Source organism: Danio rerio, chromosome 17 (genome assembly GCF_049306965.1).
Source record: "Danio rerio strain Tuebingen ecotype United States chromosome 17, GRCz12tu, whole genome shotgun sequence".
Classification (NCBI taxonomy): Eukaryota; Metazoa; Chordata; class Actinopteri; order Cypriniformes; family Danionidae; genus Danio; species Danio rerio.
In genome coordinates this window covers 1,812,501-1,837,500 of record NC_133192.1, presented here as the reverse complement: position 1 = coordinate 1,837,500, position 25,000 = coordinate 1,812,501, and the positions used below count along the sequence as shown (strand labels likewise).

At 36.2% G+C, this 25,000-nt stretch overlaps 1 protein-coding gene across 1 annotated transcript in view; it reads right to left on the bottom strand.

Annotated features, from left to right (window-relative positions):
- Nucleotides 1-25,000, bottom strand: part of LOC101883444 (uncharacterized) — a 108,150-nt gene that overhangs the window by 80,541 nt on the left and 2,609 nt on the right. Inside the window, exon 2 of the mRNA XM_073927965.1 lies at nucleotides 13,972-14,047. The gene's annotated coding sequence lies outside the window, so the exon portion shown is untranslated. The remainder of the gene's footprint in view (nucleotides 1-13,971; nucleotides 14,048-25,000) is intronic.

Genomic DNA, 25,000 nt, shown 5'->3' with positions numbered 1-25,000 from the left:
ATATGACACTATATTGTTTAAAGCATACGAGAGTGGGCACGTAATTTGTTAAGTTTTATGTCTTTCTGTTGAATTTATATTGTGTTTTATCTCCAAAATAAATAAAGAAAAAAGCTGCTCGCGGCATGACAGAGCTGTGAAGGAGCGCTCTTGCCCGGTCTCACACACACATACAGGCATCTAAATGTGCACAAAACAAACATTTTAAACTTGACAAAAATTCTCGAAAACCTTTACTGCCTGCTGTGTTTTTAATATGGTGCAATGATTATTATGCGTCATTGAAACTTAAAGGAGGACGCAGCAAAAAACGTCACCCAAAATTAAAACTGCCTCTCCTTTCACTCCGCCCTGAAGCCCCGGCTGGCCCTCCTTGGCCCAAGGTATTCGGCGGGCCAAAAAAGGCCGGCCGCTGGCCCCAAGAAAGCCCCGCTTTGGCCCGATTAGGCCCCGGAAGTGACAGTGGAAACCCCACTGGCCTTGGCTCGCCCTGGCTCGCTCACTTTAGGCCCGATAGTGGAAACGCTGCTAATGCTTCTCTGTTTATATTCTGATTAAATTCATTCATTTTCCTTCAGTTTAGTCTCTATTTCAGGGGTCACCACAGCAGAATGAACCACCAACTATTCCAGTATATGTTTTTACACAGCGGATGCTGCAACCACAACTGTAACCCAGTACTGGGAAACACCCATACACACTCATTCACACACACACTCAGACACTACAGCCAATTTAGTTAATCAGTTATCCTATAGCGCATGTGTTTGGACTGTGGGGGAAACTGGAGAACATAGCGAGAACATGCAAACTGCACACAGAAACGCCAACTGACCCAGCCGGGACTCAGCCAGAGGCCTTCTTGCTGTGAGGTGACAGTGTGTGAGCCACCGTATCATAAGCTTCATTGCGCACATTTGGACACTGATCCTGCGTGTGATTCTGCAGATCAGCTGACATGTATTGGAGCAGGTGAGGTCATTGCACATCAGTGCTCTCGTAATGTGGTTAAAGTGTTTCGTCATCCGGACTCTCGGTGTTTCCCCTGAACACACTGACATTCAGCTGAGGTTAAAGTCAAACTCAGTTCAGCACCTCAATATCTGACTTCTGACTTCAGGCTCTCATCATATCATATGTTTGGATTATTGTAACGCTTGTGTTGTCTTATAATGCAGTACACAGCGTTCACCATTCAGCTCAAAAATGATCCGCCTTCACTAAAGCTCTAAAATAAAGCAGACACATTTCATTTCAATCCTCACATCTGTTTAGCACGAGGATACAAGCTGATCTTCATCACACACTGTGTGAATGTTTGGTTGTTTTCCCATATCAGTGTGCAGCATTGCAGCAGTGTTCACTCAGGCCGTACTCACACTATGTACAGTTGCCTCGAACCGGGCCAAAGCATGTTTGTGCCCCCTCCCGTCTCCCCCAACGACCCACACTCACACCACAATCGGGCCTGGGCACGCTTACGTCATCGATGATGAGATGTTCAGTGAGCTCTCTCGCTCAGCACAGTGGAGATTTCTCTAGTTATATCGTGTCAGTCGTTTGTTATGCAGTGACATGCAGTCAAATATTTCACCAAACAGTTCTTAGGGACGTGGGGACACGCAGTCAGATATTTCGCTGAACAGATCCGCCACTTTTGGCGCTCATAAACAATCATAAAGCTCTCGTGCTGCAGGAATGAGGAGGTCTGCTGAAGGTGCAGCTGTGGTGCAGTGAGGTGTCTGCGTCTTTAATAATCTACAGCAGTTTGTGTTCACTGAACAGTAAGAATGATTAATAAATTCATATTAAACAGCCCCTTAAAAGTCACGTCTCGCTTTCAGTTTCGGGCTTTGGCGCGTTTTGCGCTCACACACAAGCGTACCGCGCCAAAGCCCAAGTGATCCGCGCTCAGGCCCACCTCTTCCAACTGGGCCAGGGCCGGCCAAGTGAACCGCGCTTGAGCCGGATTCAGCGCACTCACACTTCTCAAACGATCCGGGAAACGGGCCTGGGCACGGTACGGATGGCATAGTGTGAGTACGCCCTCAGAGGACAACACTCGATACTCACTACAGTAAAGAGTGTGTGTATATTATGATAAAAGTACCGGCAGATCAGTGTGTGTGTGTGTGTGTGTGTAAACCTCACTCCTCTGACTTCTAAAGGTGCCCTAGCGACAGACGCTAGAGGTCATGGTCTTTAGCCTCCTTGGTAGAGCAACCAACTCCCACGCGGAAAGTCGCCAGTTCGATATCAGCTCAGAGCGGGTTGGGTGTTGTAGGACCGGCGGGGTTACATGTGTGTGCGGTTTTTGGGGTGTAAAAATGGGTTTTATTGCTGGTAGGTCAAAACTGGCTTAGTGGTTAGCACTGTTGCCTGACAGCGAGAAGGTCACTGGTTCGAGTCCTGGCCGGGTCAGTTGGTATTTCTGTGTGGAGTTTGCATGTTCTCCCCGTGTTGGCGTGGGTTTCCTCCGGATGCTCCGGTTTCCACCATAGTACAAACACATGCGCTATAGGGGAACTGATCAACTAAATTGGCCGTAGTGTATGAGTGTGTGTGTGTGAATGAGTGTGTATGGGTGTTTCCCACTACTGGGTTGCGGTGAAAGGGCATCTGCTGAGTAAAACATATGCTGGAAAAGTTGATGGTTCATTTCACTGTGGTGACCCCTGAAATAGAGATTAAGCTGAAGGGAAATGAATGAATGAGAAATAGATTAAGATAAGGTGGAAGATAAAAGTTGGTTTTACAAATGAATATAATTTTAATATAAACAATTAATATTTTTGACCCCAGTGGCAGACTGTTTTAACCTTGTTTTAATTATTGTTTTTGTTTTTTCCAGTATATTTAATTCTAGCTCTATTGCTGTACAGTTTACACATTCTCAAAGCATGCTATCAGAAATTTATAGAAGAAGACAAAAAACTATAGCTGCGTCCCAAATCGCATACTTATGCACTATTCTACGCCATTTTGTAGTATAACTAGTGTAAGTAGTGTGTTCACACAGTAAACTCTAAAAATAATAAGTGCACTTTAATTACCCAATGATCACTCATTCAGCCGGTATAATGAAGTGTGTACTGATGGACACTTCACACACTCAGCGACCGCAGGTTTGCTCACGTAGCGGAAGGGGCGGAGCTATCAGGCGCACATGTTGGATAACTTTATTTATTTTGGATGGTGAAAGCAAAATTCTCCTACGAGAGTGATTATAGCGCCTCTCGATGGTGAATGCGGTTATACTCACAGCAGGTATTATTTGATAATTCCCTCGTTTATTTCACTGATTTGGCGCCGTCAAACTTCATCAGGGAAACGGTTTGATTTTCCGCTTAGTAAAAAAACATTAGTGCTCCATTTGGGACGACACTACAGTCATATACTATCCTGTTGAGTGTGTAAGTGCATAAGTACATAGTGCATGAGTGCATAGTGTATAGTGTGCCATTTGGGACGCAGCTTTTATTTATACAAACAGTTGAAGTCAGAATTATTCGCCTCCCATTGAATTTTTCTTTCTTTTTTAAATATTTCCTAAATTATGTCTAACAGAGCAAGGAAATTTCCACAGTGTGTCTGATAATATTTGTTCTTCTGGAGAAAGTCTTTTTTTATTATTTCGGCTAGAATAAAAGCAGTTCTTAGTTTTTTTAACATCATTTCAAGGTCAATATTATTAGCTCCTTTAAGTTATTTATTTTCTCGATAGTCTACAGAACAAACCATCGTTATACAATAACTTGCCTAATTACCCTAACCTGCCTAGTTACCCTAATTACCCTAGTGAAGCCTTTAAATGTCACTTTAAGCTGTATAGAAATGTCTTGAGGAATATCTAGCCTAATATTATTTACTGTCATCATGACAAAGAGAAAATAAATCAGTTATTAGAGATGAATTATTAACACTATTATGATTATAAATGTGTTGAAGAAATCTGCTCTCCGTTAAACAGAAATTGAGGGAAAAATAAACATGGGGTGGGGGATAATTCATATTCAACTGTATATACATGAGTGTGCATTTGCTGAATATCAGTGTGTGCATCAGTGTGAACTGTTCTCATGTCAGCAGGTTGATGTGGTGTCTCTGGTGAACTGATCTGACCCCGCTGACTGACAGTACTGCTGTTTTCCAGCTGTTAGACAATCTGACATCATTCCTGCGCTCAGCATACAGCTCAGAGAGAACCACTGACCCTTCACTAACGGCTGTCTGAACACACACACACACACACACACACACACACACAGAGACCATACACACAATACCAGAAAACATACACATCTTAACAAACACATGTAAACACATACACAAACATATACACACAAACACACACACACACAAACACATTTAAAAACACATACACAAACACAAACACACACACACACACACACACACACAGAAAATACACATAAATACACACACACAGAGAGACCATACACACAATACCAGATAACATACACATCTTAACAAACACACAAACACATGTAAACACAAACACAAACACACAAACACATACACAAACACACACACCTAAACACACACACACCTAAACACACACACAAACACATTTAAAAACACATACACAAACACACACACACAACCCCTAAACATACACACAAACACATGTGAAAACACACACACAAACACACACAGAAAATACACATAAATACACACACACAGAGAGACCATACACACAATACGAGATAAACATACACATCTTAACAAACACACAAACACATGTAAACACATACACAAACACACACAAACACACAAACACATACACAAACACACACACCTAAACACACACACACACCTAAACACACACACAAACACATTTAAAAACACATACACAAACACACACACACAACTCCTAAACACACACACAAACACTTGTAAAAACACATACACAAACACACATACACACACACACACACACACACACACACACACACACACACACAGAAGAGAGAGAGAGAGAGAGAATGCACACACACACACACACACACACACACACACACACACACACAGAATAGAGAGAGAGAGAGAGAATGCACACACACACAGACACATTCACAGACCATACATAAAATAGCAAATAAACACACATACATGCAAGCACACATACATACCACACACACACACAAACACAGGCATGTACGCACACACACACACACACACCATATTACACAAACAGAAATGCACAAAGACACCCGAACACTCTCCCTCTGTTTTACACTCACACACACACACACACACACACACACAGAGAGAATGTCAGTCTCCTTCTTGGCGCAACACAATGCGTGTGTATCAGCGTGAGGATCTCACACTCGTCATTAATTCAGCCGCTCAGTTTCAAACAATGCTCATATGATCATCACACACACACACACACACACACACACACACACACCAGCTGGAGTTACTGTAATCAATATGGCGTAGGTGTTGCGCACCATTACACTCAATTATTCAGCTTCAGCAAAACACACACACACACACACACACACACTCACAGATATTATTATTCATATTCATCTCAGATTCACACTGCAGCACTTCACACTCTCTCCGTGTGTGTATATGAGTGTGTGTGTGTGTGTGTGTGTGTGTGTGTGTGTGTGTGTGTGTGAGTGTGAGTGTGCGTGTGCGTGTGTTTATTATGGCATGCATATGTGTGTGTGTGTTTTTGTGTATTTTGTTTTCTGTGTGTGTGTGTGTGTCTCTGTACATGCATGCGTGTGTGTGTGTGTCTGGCAGAGCGAGTGACTTTCTCTGCAGTGGTGTTGTGCTGCCGCTGCTCTGCTGAAATCAGACGCAGCTTTACTGAACTCAGGCTCTGATTACCTGTCCTCAGATCAGCTCAGGTGACACTTAAATGTGTTGTTTACACTTACACCTCATCTGACTTTGGGCTCGGACCAAACACACACACACACACTGATTCAACAGCACACAAACTATTACAAAAACACAGCAAATGACACACTGAGGTAAACGAGGAAAGAAGGTCAAATCAAACCCCTGTTATCATCACACCAGCAGCAGCGGCACATTCAAACTCATATGTGGGGAAATATTATACAACAGTAATATTAACATTCAGCTTAGTCCCTTTATTCATCAGAGGTTGCCACAGTGGAATGAACCGCCAACTATTCCAGCATATGTTTTACACCGCGGATGCCCTTCCAGCTGCAAACCAGTACTTGGAAACACCCTCATACACTCATACACGATGGCCATTCAGTTGATCAATTGGACTGTGGGGGAAACCAGAGCACCCGGAGGAAACCCACTCCAACACGGGGAGAACATGCAAACTCCACACAGAAACACCAACTGACCCAGCCGGGACTCAAACCAGTGACCTGCTTGCTGTGAGGCAACAGTGCTAACCACTGAGCCACTATATCACCCTGAAAAATTAATGAGAAACATAAAAAGTATATAAAATATTGAGGAAACCCACTCCAACACGAGGAGAACATGCAAACTCCACACAGAAACGCCAACTGACCCAGCTGGGACTCAAAAAAGTGACCTTCTTGCTGTGAGGCGATTGTGCTACCCACTGCGCCACCGTGCTGCCATGTTGGTATTTAAGGTTGTAAAATTAATCATTGAAGAAACTAATTCCGTGTAAAACAGCTGTAAATAAAATGAAATACAAGACTGTCGTTATTTAGATCAACTCGTCTCCGTCTGATATCGTCAAATCATCACTGAATGTTTGTTTGTTTTAACTCAAGAGAATTTTTTAACTTGAAACTTTTTTTTGAGAGGAAATGAGCTCATGCATCACTGGCCACAACACACACACACACACACACACACACACACACACACACACAGCATGAGCTCATGGTGAAGGTCTGACATCTGTGTATGATAATGGTGTGTGATTGTCCTGAGAGAGACGACATGATTAACACACACACAAGCGGAGATGAATGTTAATAAACACACTCTTTTGAAGAGTATGAGATCATGATGTAAAATCATCTCCAGGATAAACTCTGCCATCATTCACTAATCCTGCAGACATGCTGAAACTCTACATGCAGAGCAGAAGCAGTTCTTACACACTCATTCACAAATAAACAGCATCTTATATTATATTATGTTATATTATGTTATATTATATTATATTATATTATATTATATTATGTTATGTTATGTTATGTTATGTATGTTATGTTGTTATGATATATTTTGTTGTGTTGCATTGGGCTATGTTATGTTACGTTATGTTATGCATGTTATGTATGGTATGCTATGTTATGTTATGAATGCTATGTTATGTAATATGTTGTTACATGTTATGTTATATGTTATATTATGTTATATCATGTTATGTTAGGTTATGCATGTTATGTTATAGTTTGGTATGTTATGTTATGCATGTTATGTATATTATGTTATGTTATGAATGTTATGTTATGAATGTTATGTTATAATTGCTAAGTTCTGTAATATGTTGTTATATGTTATGTTATATGTTATGTTATGTTGTTATGTTATGTTATGCATGTTATGTTATAGTTTGGTATGTTATGTTATGTTATGCATGTTATGTATGTTATGTTATGTTATATGCTGTTATAAGTTATGTTATGCTGTTATATGTTGTGTCATGTTATGTTATGTTATGTTATGTATGTTATGTCATGTATTTTGTTGTTATAAGTTATGTTATGTTATTTTATGTTATGTAATATGTTGTTATATGTTATGTTACGTTACGTTATGTTATGTTATGTTACGTTATGTATGTTATGTCATGTATTTTGTTGTTTTAAGTTATGTTATGTTATTTTATGTTATGTTATATGTTGTTTATATGTTACGTTACGTTACGTTATGTTATGTTACGTTATGTTACGTTACGTTACGTTATAATATGTTACGTTACGTTATGTTATGTTATGTTATGTTATGTTACGTTATGTTATGTTACATTATGTATGTTATGTCATGTATTTTGTTGTTTTAAGTTATGTTATGTTATTTTATGTTATGTTATATGTTGTTATATGTTACGTTACGTTACGTTATGTTATGTTATGTTATGTTATGTTATGTTATGTTACGTTATGTTACGTTATGTTATGTAATATGTTGTTATTTGTTATGTTATATGTTATGTTATATGGTATGTTATATTATGTAATATGTTGTTTATATGATATGTTATGTTATGTTATGCATGCTATGTTTTATGTTGTGTTGTGTTATGTAAAAGGTTGTTATATGTTCTTTTATAAATTATGTTATAAATTATGTTATGTTATGTAATATGTTGTTATACACTGTAAAAAAAAATCTAATTTTACAGAAAATAGCCTTAAATTTTTTACAGTAATTTTTTTTCATTTCACATTATATTCAAAACTTAGTAAAATGACAACCAATCTCTCTAAATTAACCATTTGACTTTCATTTTAGGTACTTTATCATTAAAGACAAATTACTGACATTTTTGTTTTTTATACAGGGAAATTACAGTATTATTTATACAGTATTTTTTCTGTTATTTTAAATTATATTCAAAAGTTCATAAAAATTACAAACATTATCTGTAAATTAACGGCTTGACTGTTATTTTATGTACTATATAATTAATGACAAATTACAGCAATGTGTCTGTTTTTTTACAAAAAAATGACATATTATTCACAGTGTTTTTTCCTGTTTTTTTAAGTACATTTAAAATTACATAAAATTAAAGTAATAAATTGTGATTACTTGCTCTGTAAAAAAAAAAAAACCTAAAATTAAGGTAAAATTTCTTTGTTGAAAATAAAGTGCAAAAAATAATAAATCTACAGATATTTTTATTCAAATGTTTACAGAGAAACACTGTTATTTTACAGACTTTTCCTAGATTATTACGATCAAATCCATTTAATAAAGTTACACACTATATGTGCTCACATACACCTGTTTCAGATTCCGCTGATTACACACACACAGTCAGAGGATCGTTATGAACTGATTACATGCACTTTGAAAGCAGCACAGACGCACGCGCCAATTGCTTAGTCTTGTTATACTGCTACTGTGAACATTATGACGTGTTTCTCTTCTTTTGCATTGCTTTGTTTGTTAAATGTTTACGTTGTTTGCTGCCGGGACTGACCATTTGCCTGTTATTTGACCATGACTCTGGATTCCCTGCATAATGTTACATCTGTTTGCCCCTGTGTTGACTGTTGTTTGCCTGACCATCTCTGTGTAATAAACCTGCATTTGGATCTGCACTCATTTGTCAGCGTCCCCTTCATGTTACAGTTCCATTTCATTTAAGATCTGTAACTGAATCATTCCATATAACGTAAACCTCTACACGTTTTACATAAACACTATTCAATAAAATGTAACAACTGTAATTTTAAAGTTGTAAGAATTGTAATCAGTTGTATCTCGTTTGTTGTTTTTTCCAAAAATTTTTGATCCAAAATAAAACTGTTAAATTACGATCATGAGCACGTCTTGGCATGTTATTAAAGGTGTTTAATCGTAATGATTTAGGGAAAATTCTTTTAAATAACATTGTTTTCTCTTGAACTTTTAGTGCAGTCACTTTATTGATGGTGTTTGATTATAATAATCTAGGAGAAGTCTGTATAATAACAGTGTTTCTCTGTAAAACTCTTAGTGTATACCTTTATTGAACGGATTTGATCGTAATAATCTAGGAAAAGTCTGTAAAATAACAGTGTTTTTCTGTAAACATTTTAATGAAAATATCTGTAGATTTATTATTTTTTGCACTTTATTTCAACAAAGACATTTTACCGTAATTTTATGGTTTTTGTTTGGCAGCCGTAGCTGACAGTCATTTGACCTTTTTTTTACAATTTTTTTTTCTTACAGTGTATGTTTTGTTATGTAATATGTTGTTATATGTTATGTTATGTTATGTTATGTTATGTTATGTTATGTTATGTTATGTTATGTTATGTTATGTTATGTTATGTTAAGTTATGCGTGTTTATGTTATGTGACACATGTTATGTTATATGTTGTTATATGTCATGTTATAAATTATGTTATCTTATGTTATACTGTGTGTGTGTGTGTGTGTGTGTGTGTGTGTGTGTGTGTGTGTGTGTGTGTGTGTGTTTGTGTGTGTGTGTGTGTGTGTGTGTGTGTGTGTGTGTGTGTGTGTGTGTGTGTGTGTGTGTGTGTGTGTGTGTGTGCATTTTTTTCTCTGAACTGAGCAACATAAACATATCATAAATATATAGTGATCATACTAAATAAAGCCAATAATTTGGGAATGTCTCGCTGATTAATGGGTAAAAACTCATGATTCAATTTATTCAATTAATAATCAATAAATTTCATTTCTCCGTTATGTCTTCCTTAAAGTACGTTTAGTTAGATACTGAGTGTGAGGAAATACTGATGTTGAGCTGAGTATCTGCTAAAGCTGAGGAATGATGAGAGCATGAGTAAATGTTTCCTTTATTTGGCGCACTGTCTCTTTAAGAATGCCTGGTGTGCTATCTATAGTATATTACTGGGACTTTCCCAATGCAAACACTGGGAGGATATTAGAAAAGCCTGAGATAATCTCTGTTCACCACACACTGAGTCATCAGATGCCATTAACATGTCAATGTGCTGACACACACACACACACACACACACACACACACACACACACACACACACACACACGCGCACGCACGCATCAATTCTTTGACACACACAGATACACTCACATAAACAATCACACACACACAAACAAATTCTTAGACACACACAGATATACTCACATAAACAATCACACACACACACACACACACACACACACACACACGCGCACGCATCAATTCTTTGACACACACAGATACACTCACATAAACAATCACACACGCACACAAACAAAAAAATTCTTAGATACACACAGATATACTTACATAAACAATCACACACACACACACACACACACGCGTACACACACATATTCTTACACACACCTAGATATTCTCACATAAACAATCACACACAGTCTTATGTACGCACTCACACAAAAACACACACACACACACACAAATTACTAGACACACATAGATATACTCACATGAACAATCACACACACACAAACAAATTCTTAGACACACACATATACTCACAAAAACAATCACACACACACACACACACACACACATTCTTAGACACACAGATATACTCACATACACACACACACACATCACCAGAACACAAACATTCACACACACATGCATACACACACACATTCTTAGACACACACAAATATACTCACATAACCAATTACACACACACACACACAAACACACACAAATTCTTAGACAAACAGATACACTCACATAAACATTTACACACACATTCTTAGACACACACAGATATACTCACATAAACAATCACACACACACACATCACCAGAACACAAACAATCACACACACACATAAACAATCACACACACATCACCAGAACACAAACATTCACACACAAAAACAAATGCACACACACCAGTACACTCTTTAATACACAGAAATATTGATACACACACACACACATTAATTTTGTAATCGCCTTTGAGCCGGGTCGTGACAGTATACACACACCTGATGCACACATTTATACACTATCACACACACACACACACACTCACTCAATCAGGCGCAGTCAGCACTCGTGCGTCAGGTAAGCTGTTGACTCAGCGGTAGAAAGCAGATATTAGAGAGCTGTTTTGTTTAATCGCTCCTGCATTTTTCAGGAGCCGCTTTGAGTTTCTGCTGGCGGAGGAAAGCTGGATCATTATTCTCACGCCTGTAACTACAAATTGCCCACAATGACTCCGGGATACACACACACACACACACACACACTGCCTCAGCACAAACGCATGAACACTGCACAAAAAATTGTCTCTGTAATTATTTTACCTGTAACCATTCACTTCCATTGTTTTTCCTACTATTGATGTCAATGGTTACAGGTTTTCATCATTCTTCAAAGTATCTTCTTTTAATCTTCAACAGAAGAAACTCTTCTTAGAGTTTTTTGCATGAAATGCATTCATCCATTTTCTTTCAGCTTAGTTCCTTTATTAATCAGGGGTTGCCACAGCGGAATGAACCGCCAACTTTTAAAAAAAGCATCGCATAGTTTTTAATAAAAGAACATTTTATTTGCTTTTCTGTTTTTGTACTATAGCACACACACACATGCACCCGTACATATGCACACTTAAACACACACTAACGCGCACACACACTCTTTCAACACCACACACTAGCTTGCAAACACACACACACACACTGTTACTGTACGTGTTTGTACTGTAGTGTTAAATGACTTAAAGTTAATTTGCTGAGCTTGTAATTTCAGAGAGGGACGTTTGTTTACAGTGTAGAAACAGTTTAAATCAGAAAACTGGTCGTCATTTTTGTAATAACTCTGAAGAGAAAAAAGATAACCTAGAGTAATGTTTTCTGATGAAATAACAGTGCACTGCTTTCTTTTCGTTGTGTTCTTCATGTTGGAATGTTTTAGTGTTTATTATTGTGCATGTCTTTGTTGTTTGGTTTAGTTGTGTTTTTGATGTAAATAATTAGTCATTTATTTTGATGGTCCCTTTTGCACATTGTGTTCACTAAAAGTTGCACTGAAAAACCCCAACCCCAACATAAAGTGATGCCAAATAACTTTTGCAAACACAAAACAAAACTCATTATTAAAATAATTTAGTGTTTAAAATAAATATTTTTTGTTGACTTTTTTATTATGATATTTTTCTTGGTTGTTTTTGACTTGATTTTAATTATTATTTTTTTTTTTGCACAAAAAAGAGAGAAGCTACTTTAGTTTCTTCAGATTAAGTAAAAATGCAATATTTTCTTTTCATGTCATCATATTAATGGTTTAATGTTTTATTTTATCAGTTTTATAATAATGTTGTTGTTTAATTAAGTGATTTTTTTATTTGTTTTATTTTCATTTTTAAAAAATCTTATAAAATAAAACTGCTGTGTTTTCTTTGCATTACACTGAATCTGATTGGAGTTTCTTGTCATTGCTATTTTTCTTTGTTGTTTTATTTAATGGATTTCCTGCAAAAACAGAAAAGCAAATAAAATGTTCTTTTATTAAAAACTATGCGATGCTTTTTTTTAAAAGTTGGTGGTTCATTCCGCTGTGGAACCCCTGATTAATAAAGGAACTAAGCTGAAAGAAAATGGATGAATGCATTTTTGTTAAATTGTGTTTTCTTATAAAGATAATAAAGCAATTATTTCTTCTTTTCATTGCATGAAATCATTTTTGTTGAAATTATTTTTAATAATTATATTGTTCTTCGTTTAATTTGCCAATTTTTGATTTGATTTGTATTCATTAAATCATTCATTCATTTATTTTCTATCTATCTACTATTGATTTCAATGGTTACAGGTTTTCATCATTCTTCAAAGTATCTTCTTTTAGTCTTCAACAGAAGAAACTCTTCTTAGAGTTTTTTTGTCTTGCTTCCAGTCCAAATTACTAAAAACTCTAATATTCATTCATTCATTCGGTTTCTTTTTCTCTTTATTAATTAGGGGACACCACAGTGGAATGAACCGCCAACTTATCTAGCATGTTTTTACGCAGCGGATGCCCTTCCAGCTGCAACCCATCACTGGGAAACACCCATACACACTCATTCACACTCAGACACTATGGCCAGTGTAGTTGATCAGTTGCCCTATAGCGCATGTGTTTGGACTGTGGGGGAAACCGGAGCACCCGGAGGAAACACCACACCAACACGGGGAGAACATGCAAACTCAACACAGAAACACGGACTTGAACCAGCGACCTTCTTGCTGTGAGGCCACAGTGCTAACCACTGAGCCACCGTGCCGCCTTACCTTGAAAATTTTACCAGAAAAATTAGATGACCCCAATTAACCTACGTCTGCTGTCAGCTTCAGATGTGTTCTTCAGCATGTTGTGAAGCGTGGGCTGGCACGATTCACAGTGACATCAGCTCTACAAATTGAAGACAGAATAATGAGATCAGCATGCTGTGATGATGACAGAACGACATGTGTAGGATAATAAGAACAACACAGAGTCTGTACTTTCACATATGCCAACATCTCCGAGTGGATTACAGCACATGACAGGAGTTGTTGTGTTGCACGATCCGGAGCTTACCTCTCGAACTCGCAGTGCTTGAGATACACATGAATAAATTCAGAATATTTAAATGAATAATGGTTTATTTATCATTTCTTTTTAACCTGTACATATGTTTACCTTTGTTTATTCTGTACATAAAAACTGGGCAACACGGTGAGTGTGTATGGGTGTTTCCCGGTGATGGGTTGCTGCTGGAAGAGCATCTGCTGCGTAAAACATATGCTGGATAAGTTGGTGGTTCATTCCACTGTGGCGACCCCTGATTAATAAAGGGACTAAGCTGAATAGAAAATGAATGAATGAATTAATTAATTAAAACAAGGGCGACATGGTGGCTCAGTGGGTAGCACTATCACCTCACAGCAAGAAGGTCGCTGGTTCAAGTCCCGGCTGGGTCAGTTTGGCCATAGTGTATTAGTGTGTGAGTGTGTGTGTGTGTATGTGTGAGTGTCTCCCAGTACTGGGTTGCAGCTGGAAGGACATGCGCTAAGTAAAACATATGGAATAGTTGGCGATTCATTCCACTGTGGCGACCCCTGATTATTAAAAAAGGAATACGCTGAAGGAAAATGAATGAATGAATGACATAAAAACAAATCAAGAGTAAGAGTGTGTGTGTGTGTGTGTGCGTGCGTGTGTGTGCGTGCGTGCAAATGTCTGTGTGTGTGTGTGTGTGTGTGTGTGTGTGTGTGTGTGTGTGCGTGCGTGCGTGCGTGCATGCGTGCGTGCGTGTGTGTGCATGCGTGCGTATGTCTGTATGTCTGTGTGTGTGTGTGTGTGTGTGTATGTGTGTGTGTGTGTGTGTGTGTGTGCGTGTGCGGGTATGTCTGTCTGTCTGTGTGTGTGTGTGTGTGTGTGTGTGTGTGTGTGTGTGTGTGTGTGCGTGTGCGCGTATGTCTGTGTGTGTGTGTGTGTGTGTGTGTGTGTGTGTGTGTGTGTGTGTGTGTGTGTGTGTGTGTGTGTGTGTGTGTGTGTGTGTGTGTGTGTGTGTGTGTGTGTGTGTGTGCGCGCGCGCGCTACTGCAGTATTGATGGTGTCTGGTAGATGTTTAGTAGCTGGCCTGAAGTCTGACACCAGATCTCACAGCTCTGACTGCAGGAATAATGAGCAGCCGCTGACAGACAGACGATCACACACAAACACACACTCACACTTGCGCACACACATGCAACCCGTACACATGCACACTTAAACACACACTCACGCGCACACACACACTCACATGTGCACACGCATACACACTCTTTCAACACCACACACTAGCTTGCAAACACACACACACACTTACACACACACTGTTACTGTACGTGTTTGTACTGTAGTGTTAAATGACTTAAAGTTAATTTGCTGAGCTTGTAATTTCAGAGAGGGACGTTTGTTTACAGTGTAGAAACAGTTTAAATCAGAAAACTGGTCGTCATTTTTGTAATAACTCTGAAGAGAAAAAAGATAAACTAGAGTAAAGTTTTCTGATGAAATAACAGTGCATTGCTTTCTTTTCGTTGCGTTCTTCATGTTGGAATGTTTTAGTGTTTATTATTGTGCATGTCTTTGTTGTTTGGTTTAGTTGTGTTTTTGATGTAAATAATTAGTCATTTATTTTGATGGTCCCTTTTGCACACTGTGTTCACTAAAAGTTGCACTGAAAAACCCCAACCCCAACATAAAGTGATGCCAAATATTTTTTGCCAACACAAAACAAAACTCATTATTAAAATAATTAAGTGTTTAAAATATAATTAAGTGTTTAAAATAAATATTTTTTGTTGACTTTTTTATTATGATATTTTTCTTGGTTGTTTTTGACTTGATTTTAATTTTTTTTTTTTTTGCACAAAAAAGAGAGAAGCTACTTTAGTTTCTTCAGTTTAAGTGAAAATGCAATATTTTCTTTTCATGTCATCATATTAATGGTTTAATGTTTTATTTTATCAGTTTTATAATAATGTTGTTGTTTAATTAAGTGATTTTTTTATTTGTTTTATTTTCATTTTTAAAAAATCTTATAAAATAAAACTGCAGTGTTTTCATTGCATTACACTGAATCTGATTGGAGTTTCTTATCATTGCTATTTTTCTTTGTTGTTTTATTTAATGGATTTCCTGCAAAAACAGAAAAGCAAATAAAATGTTCTTTTATTAAAAACTATGCGATGCTTTTTTATTGCAATAAATAATTTTTCTTAATTTTCTTTTTCTTTAAATATTTTTCTTTATTGTTTATTTAGTAATTATGAACTTAATAGCCTTTGTTTTGCACAAAAGAAAAACTACAATGGTGTTTTTTTTATTAAAAATGATGCTTTCTTTTTTTCATTCATTTTCTTGTCGGCTTAGTCCCTTTATTAATCCGGGGTCGCCACAGCGGAATGAACCGCCAACTCATCAAGCAAGTTTCATTGCATTAAATCATTTTTGTTGAGTTTCTTTTTTTTATTAATATTATTTTCTTTATTGTTTAATTTAGTCATTTTTTATTTGCATTTGTTTTGCACAAAAAAAAAGAAAAACTACAATCGTGTTTTCTTCTGAAATAAAGATGCAAGGCTTTCTTTTCATTGCACTGCACACTACACTGTGAACAATGATTTCTGCAAAACTGCTGTAAACAATTTACATGGGTTGAATTTAAACAAATTAAATGAAACTTAATGTAAAACAATATGCTAGATAAGTTGGCGGTTCATTCCGCTGTGGCAAACCCTGATTAATAAAGGAACTAAGCTGAAAGAAAATGGATGAATGCATTTTTGTTAAATTGTGTTTTCTTATAAAGATAATAAAGCAATTCTTTCTTCTTTTCATTGCATGAAATCATTTTTGTTGAAATTATTTTTAATAATTATATTGTTCTTCGTTTAATTTGCCAATTTTTGATTTGATTTGTATTCATTAAATCATTCATTCATTCATTTTCTTTTCAGCTTAGTCCCTTTATTCACCAGGGGTCAGCACAGCAGAATGAACCGCCAACTATTCCAGCATATGTTTTACGTACCAGATTACCTTCCAGCTGCAACCCAGTACTGGGAAACACCCATACACACTCATACACTACGGTCAATTTAGTTAATCAATTCCTCTATAGCACATGTGTTTGGACTGTGGGGGAAACAGGAGCACCCAGAGGAAACCCACACCAACACGGGGATAACATGCAAACTCCACACAGAAACACCAACTGACCCTGCCAGGGCTCGAACCAGAGACCTTCTTGCTGTGAGGCCACAATGCTAACCACTGAGCCACCGTGACTTCTGATTTGCATTTGTTTTGCACAATAAGAGAAACTTGAGAAATAAAAATGCACGGCTTTCTTTTCATTGCATTGCATCATGTTTAATTATTTTATTCATTATTATCATATAGTTATTTGTTTTTTTAAGTGTTTTTTTTTTTATATGATTTTCATTTTTTTGGCAAAAAAAAAACTAAAACAACAGTTTTTTTATAAAAGTCTAATGTTTTTGCATTAGACTGAATAATGTTTCATAATATATTGAATTTATTTCATTACTGCTGTTTTTTGTTGCTTTATTTAGTGGTTTTAAATTAGATTAATTGCAATATATATATATATATATATATATATATATATATATATATATATATATATATATATATATATATATATTATTACCCTCGCATTGCATTGCACTCTGTTGAATTTCATAATTATTATTGTAAAAAAATCACTTCAGTTTTAACTAGCTATTAGTTTTTGCATTAGACTGAATAATGTTTCATAATATTATATTGAATTTCTTTCATTATTGTTGTTATTTGTTGCTTTATTTAGTGGTTTTAAATTAGATTAATTGCAAAAACAGAATTATTACCCTGGCATTGCATTGCATTCTATTGAATTTCATAATTATTATTGTAAAAAAAATCACTTCAGTTTTAACTTATCAGTTTACAGACAGTATTGTGTTTCCATCTAATATTTGACTTTTATCAGTATCTCACTGAAGTCCTTCAGTTTGCCAAAGTCTTTGATCATCATCAGAAGTCATCATGTGTCCTCTTCCACAGTGGTGCATCTCCAGGTGTGTGTGTGTGTGTGTGTGCGTGTGTGTGTGTGTGTGCGTGTGTCAGTGTGTCTTTGAGGAGATTAAGCACGGTTGAAGTGTGAAAAGCCGGAGTGTTCAGTGAAAGATCTGAAAGCTGTAAATGCAGTTCTGAGGAACGAGAAACAAAGAGTGAAGCAGCAGGGGGTCCTCAGTGTGGGTCAGACTGAACAGGTCAGACCTGAAACACAGCACATCAATCCTAAAACAGCCCGACCTTTGACCTCTTCCACTTCAAAAGTCACTAACAAAAACTAATGTATTATTTATTTGATTATATATACAGTGCTCAGCATATATAAGTACAGCTCTCACAAATCTCTCTTTTATAGTCATATGTTTAAAAGGAAGCTCTACAATATTTTATTTGTGCATATACATTAGATTAGTCAGTGCTGAAGCCAAATCTGGAGCTCATCTAACAAAATAACTTATGATAACGGTCCAAAAACTAGTAAAGCTAAATTTATATGTTATAGAAAAATATTAAATACACATTTTAAAAAGAGGAAAAATCAAGAAAAGCAAAAAAAATTAGAAAAATTTATTGAATTTGTGCAATATTCAGCTTGAATTCAATTGTTTTATCTTTCAATTTCTGAATATGTTTGACTGAAATATTACTTTAACAAGTATATCTGAATGATAAATGTGTTTTGTTTAAATGCAGCAGAATACATCCCCTATATTCACTGGGAAATGGAGAGAATGAATCATTTTCAAAATGGGTTGAACTGAGCACTGTATACACAATTGAAGTCAAAATGATTAGAAATACAGCTTATCAGTCCTAAAACAAGCTGACCTCTGATGAAAATTCACTGTCAGAAAATGACCCAAATGAAAAAAATGCTGCGTGGTTATTTTGATTTGCTTTTTTAATTTATTATATTTTTACACAGCAATACATTGCATTTTGTTATAATTAAATAATTTTTAATCATGAATGTTTTTTCTTTGTTCTTTTATTTACTTATTTATTTTCAGTCTGATTTTCAGTGTCTTTTAAATGACAGATGATAATGCATATAATAATGATAATGATGGAGAACAGAAAATGACCCGTACAATAATAAAATGTGTGGTATTTGTTATTTTGCTGTTTTATTTTGGTTTTTGGTTCTGGTATTTTTGGTTTTTGGTTTTTAATTCGTTTTGTTGTTTGTTTTTTTAATTTGACATCGTGCATTGCATTGCATTTTGCTGAATTTTATTATTATTATTATTGTTATTTTTACTTTTTATTTAGTGATTTATTTATTTATTTTTATTTACAGTCTGACTTGTATTTTCAATGACAGAGCATGATAATAATGCACTGTCAGAAAATGACCCATACAGAAAATGCTGGGTTGTTATTTTCATTGGTTATGTTGTTTGTTTTTTACACACGATTTGACTTCGTGCATTGCATTGCATTTTGCTGAATTTAATGAATATTGTTGTTGTTCTGTTTTCTCTTGTTTTCTTTATTGATTTTTTCTTATTTATTTAGTCTGGCTTGTATTTTCAAGACAGAAATTGACCCATAAAAATGCTGCATTGATATTTTGATAAGCGTTTTTATTTATATTGTGTGCATTGCATTGCATTTTGCTGAATTTAATTATTAATATTGTTATTTTTTCTTTTTATTTAGTGATTTTTTTCTCTTATTTACTTTAACAAGTATATCTGAATAATAAATGTGTTTTGTTTAAAGCAGCAGAATACATCCCCTATATTCACTGGGAAATAGAGAGAATGAATCATTTTCAAAATGGGTTGAACTAAGCACTGTATACACAATTGAAGTCAAAATGATTAGAAATACAGCACATCAGTCCTAAAACAAGCTGACTTCTGATGAAAATTCACTGTCAGAAAATGACCCAAATGAAAAAAATGCTGCGTGGTTATTTTGATTTGCTTTTTTAATTGATTGTATTTTTGCATTGCAATACATTGCCCTTTGTTATAATTCTTTTTTTTTTTTAATTATGAATGATTTTTTCTTTTTATTTACTCATTTATTTTTAGTCTTTCAGTGTCTTTTAAATGACAGATGATGTTGGAATGACTGTTGGAGAACAGAAAATGACCCATACAACAAATAATGTGTGTTATTTGTTATTTAGATTTGCTGTTTTATTTTGGTTTTTGGTTCTGCGTTGTGTATTGTTTTATTTAGTGATTTCCCCCTCTCATTATTTTCAGTCTGACGTTCACTGTATTTTGAGGGACAGATAATAATGCACTGTCAGAAAATGACCCATACCAAAAATGCTGAATTGTTATTTTCATTTGTTTTGTTGTTTGTTTTTTAATTTGACATTGTGAATTGCATTGCATTTGGCTTAATTTAATGAATGTTGTTGTTGTTGTTGTTTTTGTGTTTTCTCTTGTTTTTTTTTTTTTTTCTCATTTATTTAGTCTGGCTTGTATTTTCAAGATGACCCGTAAAAATGCTGCATTGATATTTTGATAAGCATTTTTTTGTGCATTGCATTTTGCTCAATTTAATCATTATTATTTTTACTTTTTATGTAGTGATATTTTTATTTATTTTTTTGCATTACAGTGAATCTGATAGGAGTTTTTTGTCATTGCTATTTTTCTTTGTTGTTTTATTTAGGGGTTTAAAGGTTAGATTTCCTGCAAAAACAGAAAAACAAAACATTGTGTTCTTTTATTTAAAACTAAACTATGCAATGCTTTTTTCATTGCAATAAATAATTTCTCTTGAGATTCTTTTTCTTTAAATATTTTTCTTTATTGTTTAATTTAGTAATTTTGAAATTAATTAGCCTTCGTTTTGCACAAAGAGAAAAACTACAATAGTGTTTTCTTATTAAAAACAAAGCGATGCTTTCTTCTTTTCATTGCATTAAATCATTTTTGTTGAGTTTTTTTTAATTAATATTATTTTCTTTATTGTTTAATTTAGTCATTTTTTATTTGCATTTGTTTTGCACAAAAAAAGAAAATTTTGGTCGCACTTTATATTAAGTGGCCTTAACTAATATGTACTTACATAGGAATTAATAGTTTGTTACAGTGTACTTATTGTGTACATACAATTTTTATTGTGTACTTATGCTTGATTAAATGAATGTATGTAAGTACATCTGTAATTAACTTTTGTAATTACATTTGTAAATACACTGTTGACCATCCCTTACACCTTAACCCACCCTTAAACCTACCCACACCACCAAACCTGTCCATAACCCAACCTCTATCCCAACTCAAAAGCACCACAAGTGTTCTCAAATACATTATAAACACATTAAGTACATTGTATTTATTTATTGATGTAAGTACATAGTAGTTAAGGACACTTAATATAAAGTGGGACCAAAATTTTTTTTATTCTCATTTGGATTTTCAATGACTGCGCATGATAATAATGCACTGTCAGAAAATGACCCGTACAAAACAATGCTGGGTCGGTACTTGATTTGCCTTTTTTGCATTGTGCACTGCATTTTGTTTACTTTCATCTCTAAAATTATTTTTATTGCTGTATTTTATTTGATCTTTTATTTAATAGTTTTCACTCATTTATTTACAGTGGAACTTCTGAATGAGAGGTAACCATGCAGTCAGACAATGACCCACACACAAAAATGCTGGCTTGTTATCTTGATTTGCTGTCTTATTTATGTGTTGTGCATTGCATTGTGCTGTATTTAATTATTATTGTTGTTGTTTCTTTTTTATTTAGCGATTTTCACTTATTCAGTCTGACTTACAGCATTTTCAATGACAGCGCATGATAATAATGCACTGTTAGAAAATCACCCATACAAATTAATATGTGGTATTTTGATTAGCTTGTGTATTTCTGTGCATTTATGGCAGTGCATTGCATTTTGTTGAATTATTTTTATTATTATTACTGTATTTTTTTTGTCATTTTCCTCTTATTTATTTTCAGTGAGTGACAGGTAATGATGCATTGTCAGAAAATGACCCATACGCAATATGCTGGATGTTCTAACCTAAGATTGGGTCAAATTTTAACCATGTGTTTCTCCATCGTGTCGCTCGACTGCAGAGATTTGCAGAGGTGTGTGTGAGACGCTGCCGGTCAGTGTGTGTTTTCCAGACGGTCAGTGTCTGGCGCTCTGTTACAGCTGCAGATCCGGTGTCATTGCTTTAATAATCTCAGCGATCTGTGTGAGTGTGTGTGTGTGTGTGAGTGTGTGTGTGACCCATGTGACCCTCCAGCGTCAATAATTCACTCCTGCTTCACCTGAGATGAGTGACAGACGCCTGTTTGTCCCGGTCTGATCTCCTCACACACACTGAAAAACACACACATTGCTTACTTTACTTCAAAAACAAAAAGTCCATCACGGAGAGCTGTAAAATCAGCGTGCATTGAGATTATAATCCACTGTTCCTGTTCTTCATGTGTTCAGAATACTGAGAAGCACTGCAGAAATGCAAACCAAAGCCAGCTTGCTTTCTCTCTCCCTCATCACCACCGGGATTTAACTTAATCAGGCAGATTATTTTATTAAAAGCTAATTAATTAAACTAAAAAGCAACATGCATTACTTTTAAAAGAAGAAGAAACTCAAATATTACTACTTATTTAATGTAATGCATTACTTGACTTGTTACTATCACGTAACTCAAGTTAATGGTAATGCATTACCCCCAACACCCAACATGCTGCTGTTATAAGCTGATCTGCTTCTGAACGTCTTCTCCTAGACGTGCAGTGATTGATGAAGCTGATGAGAGCGTCTGTCTGTGTTTGTCTGCTGATATTTCTGTCTGAGTTTGCTGATTTAGGATTGTGAAGAGCGAGATAAGATGCAGATACGAGACAGTCGCATGCACTCATAAATCTGATGGTAAACGACTGGGGGACAGCTGATGTTCACTGACTTTACTGATGATATGAACAACTCTAAATATGTGGAGTCTGAGACGTCACGACGGGCTTTGATTTGCTCGTAAATAAAACTAGAAACACTCTGGAAACCTCCAGTCTAGTTTCATCATTTGAGAAAGAGTTGCTTAATCTGGTTTATATTATCTTATTCTGACTTTAGCTTGATTGAATGACAATGCAGTGGAGACTTGGGTATAACAATTTAATAGTAATTGGTTTAGTCTTTGTTTTTCATGTTTCATGCAATGTACACTCACCGGCCACTTTATTAGGTACACCCATCCAACTGCTCGTTACTGCTCAAGGCAGCAGCTCAGTGCGTTTAGGCATGGTGACATGGTCAAGACGATCTGCTGCAGGTCAAAGCGAGCATCAGAATGGGGAAGAAAGGGGATTTAAGAGACTTTGAGCGTGGCATGGTTGTTGCTGCCAAACGGGCTGCTCTGAGTATTTCAGAAACTGCTGATCTACTGGGATTTTCACGCACAACCATCTCTAGGGTTTACAGAGAAAAAGAGGAAATATCCAGTGAGCGACAGTTCTGTGGGTGCAAATGCCTTGCTGATGCCAGAGGTCAGAGGAGAATGGCCAGACTGGTTCCAGCTGATAGAAAGGCAACAGTAACTCAAATAAGCACTCGTTACAACCGAGCTCTGCAGAAGAGCATCTCTGAACACACAACACGTCCAACCTTGAGGCGGATGGGCTACAGCAGCAGAAGAGCACACCGGGTGCCGCTCCTGTCAGCTAAAAACAGGAAACTGAGGCTACAATTCACACAGACTCACCAAAACTGGACAATAGAAGATTGGAGAAACGTTGCTGCTCTGATGAGTCTCCATTTCTGCTGACACATTCGGATGCTCGGCTCACAATTTGGAGTCAGCAACATGAAAGCATGGATCATCCTGCCTTGTATCAGCGGTTCAGGCTGGTGGTGGTGGTGTAATGGTGTGGGGAGATTTTCTTTGGGTCCATTAGTACCAATTGAGCATCAACGCCACAGCCTACCTGAGTATTGCTGCTGACCATGTCCATCCCTTTATGAGCACAGTGTCTCCATCTTCTGATGGCTACTTCCAGCAGGATAACGCAGCATGTCATAAAGCTCAATCATCTCAGACTGGTTTCTTGAACATGACGATGAGTTCACTGTACTCAAATGGCCTCCACAGTCACCAGAGCTCAATCCAATAGAGCAGCTTTGGGATGTGGTGGAACGGGAGATTGGCATCATGGATGTGCAGCCGACAAATCTGCAGCAACTGTGTGATGCTATCATGTCAATATGGAGCAAAATCTCTGAGGAATATTTCCAGTAGCTTGCTGAATCTCTGCCATGAAGGATTAAGGCAGATCTGAAGGCAAAAGGGGTCCAACCCGGTTCTAGTAAGGTGTACCTAATAAAGTGGCCGGTGAGTGTAGATACACAAACCTTTCAGTATTATAATATTTGATTGTCACTGGCTTTGCTCTATATGGAAGTGGGTGGAGCTAAATGTCTCTATTGATGTGCTTTGGTCTCTGCTGCTCTCTGATTGGTGGGTATTTCTGTAGGGCTTTGTGGTTAATATTGTGTTTTTCTGCATAATAAGTGGAATTGATGTGAAAGCATGGATTATAAAAAAATAAATATGAGTGATTAACGACATCAGAACCGTGTGTGTGTGTGTGTGTGTGCGCATGTAAATGTTTGTTTATGTGTGTGTGCAATTGTATGAGTGAATGTTCGTACGTGTGTGAGAGTGTGTTAACGTGTGCATGTATGATTGAGTGTGTGTTTGCATGTATGTGTGTTTGTGTGCATCTATGAGTGAATGTGTGTGTGTGTACATCAACGTG